Genomic DNA, 2385 nt, shown 5'->3' with positions numbered 1-2385 from the left:
CGCCCGCCCGGCCCCCTCCCGGCCGCTCGGGCCCGGCCCGTCCACTCCGGGCCCCCTCCGCCGCCCCGGCCGGCCGTGTCTACCTGAGGCCGAGGTCCAGGCGTCGCTCCGGCGGCCGCGCCAGCGCAGGAGGCCGGGGCCCCGTCAGTCCGCCGCCAAGTTCCGCACCATGGACTCCTGCGGCCGCTCGGAAGCGCGCGCGGGCCCGCGGGCTCGGCCGGCCGGGGCGGGAGCACGCAGCCACGCAGCAGCGGACCCGGGCAGCGCCGCCGCTTGCGCCACCGCCGCTCCCCTCCCCCGCCGTGTCTGGCGGCGTCCCTCCCTCCCTCCGCCCTCCCCCTCCCTCCCACCGCGGGGCTCAGCCGCGCCGCCACAGGTCGGCGCGCGGTGGTGACGACGCGGGCGGGCGGGCGGCCGGGGCCGCCGCACGCTGCCTGTGCGCGGGCGCCGCAGTGCCCGACCGGACCTCCAGGCGGCGCCGGTAAACTACGGAGGTGGGGGGGGACGGGCAGACGTGGAGGGCGGGGCGCGCCGCGCGCCCCGAGAGCGGGAGCCCGGGCGGCCGCGAGCGGCGGAGGCTTCTGGGAAACCTTCCCGCCCCGCCCTCCTGCCGCCCGGGGCGCGACGCGCGTGCGCCGACCGCCGGCCTCCCGGGTCAGCGCGCGCCTGCCCGGCGGCCGCGTCCGTGGGGACAATGAAGACGTCTTGAGTCGCTGCCGGGGCAGCTCGGGAGACGGGCCCGTGCGCTCTCGGCGCACCTTGCCACGCCGACCCCGGGCGCCCTCCCACGTCCTAAGCTCGCGTCACGGAGGCCGAACGAGCTTGCCTGGCTTTAAGCATTCCGTTCGGTAGAGCGTTCTCAGAGTTTTGGGTTTTTTTCTACTTCGGAGGTGTTTTTACGGCCTTTTCCTCATTTGCTGGCCTTTCATTCTGGCTCCCCCGCGCCCCACGCCCTCTGTCGCCTTTCCTCGTCCTCCTGCTGTCCACGCGCGCTGATGTCGCCCGGCCGCCCCGGCCCGAGCTGTGCCCTCTCCACCTGGAGCCCCGTCCATCACTGATCTCCCCCGCGTTCTCCCCGACGGCTGGCTGCCGCGTCCCCTCCTGCTCTCTTTCCCGGGCACCTTCATCCTGTGCTGCTTGGCTGCTCACTGCCCGTCACGTCACACCGAAGGTTGGGGTGGTGTCTCTCCAAGCTCTCGACAGAGCCGAGCACCTACAAATGACTGGTTTAAAAAACAAAACAAAAACCGCTTGAGGAATGTATGAATGGCAGCCTTGTCTCTCCCAAAGGCTGCAGCTTTGGGGTTTTTTTGGTTTTTTGTTTTGTTTTGTTTTGTTTTTGTTTGTTTGTTTGTTTTTACAGTGACCCAGAGGTGTTAAAAATACTTGGTTCTGATGAAACAAAACCTTCTGAATGACCTTTCTCTTGTAATGAAGACGATTGAGGAGAATCTAAAAACCTGTTGAAACAGTTGTGTGACAGAATCAAATCAAAGGCACTGTTAGCCATTCAGCAGAGATGAAGTTTAGCTTTCCTGTGAACCGTCAGGCTCTTGAGTTCACCCTAGAGGATCTTAGTGGTGAGAAGCTCCTGGTGAAAATGTACAATCAAATATTGTTTTTATGTGTTTTATAATTTTTTTAATCATTGCTGTCACTCCTGGCATCAGCTCCTTTCACACCAAGTAGATCCTATCGCCGCGCACACCGAAGACAGCTTTTAAAAGGCAGAATCTCACTACGCAGACCAATCTATCCTCAAACTCTGGGTCCTGCTTCAAATATATTGCTATGCGTGTGATCAGAACATTCAAAATCCGCTCTGTATCCATTGTGTTGTGTAACAGAGCACTGCGTAATTAACACTGTGCCCACTGACCACCTTCAACCCCTCTCCACCTCCCACCCAGACAGTACTTTTTTTTGGTTTGGTTTGGTTTTGTTGTATTGGGTTTTTTGTTTATTTGTTTGGTTTGGTTTTGGTTTGGTTTGGTATTTGGTTTTCCAAGAAGGGTTTTTTCTGTGTAGCCTTGACTGTCCTGGACTCCATATTTTGACCAGGCTGGCCTCGAACTCAGAGATATCCACCTCCCTCTGCCTCCCTGAGTGCTGGGATTACAGGCGTGTGTCACCATGACCCGTTCACACAATACCCTTAATAGAAAACAGGGTGCATCGTAATAGGTTATCCTTGCTCCCCAGGAGAGAGACCGTGTCTATTTCTGTAGCTAGTATTCTCTTTACTGTGTTGGCATGATAAAAATGTTTTGTTTCAAGTTTTTACATTTATAAAAGAGGGTTGGTGTTTTAAAGGATAAACTATAACATGGACAAATAAAGTAAATGTAGTTGACATACTTGTTACTATTTTAGACTTAATTATAA

General features: G+C 57.7%; 1 protein-coding gene across 2 annotated transcripts in view; it reads right to left on the bottom strand.

Moving 5' to 3' along the window:
• Nucleotides 1-281, bottom strand: part of Scaf11 (SR-related CTD associated factor 11) — a 50070-nt gene extending 49789 nt beyond the window's left edge. For both annotated transcript variants that reach the window (XM_055626955.1, XM_055626956.1), the window contains exon 1: nucleotides 84-281. The gene's annotated coding sequence lies outside the window, so the exon portion shown is untranslated. The remainder of the gene's footprint in view (nucleotides 1-83) is intronic.
• Between the last annotated feature and the right edge of the window lie 2104 nt (nucleotides 282-2385).

Source organism: Psammomys obesus, unplaced genomic scaffold (genome assembly GCF_907164565.1).
Source record: "Psammomys obesus unplaced genomic scaffold, mPsaObe1.curated_primary_1811, whole genome shotgun sequence".
Classification (NCBI taxonomy): Eukaryota; Metazoa; Chordata; class Mammalia; order Rodentia; family Muridae; genus Psammomys; species Psammomys obesus.
The sequence above is the reverse complement of the archived record's forward strand: the minus strand, read 5'-3'. Positions and strand labels throughout refer to the sequence as shown.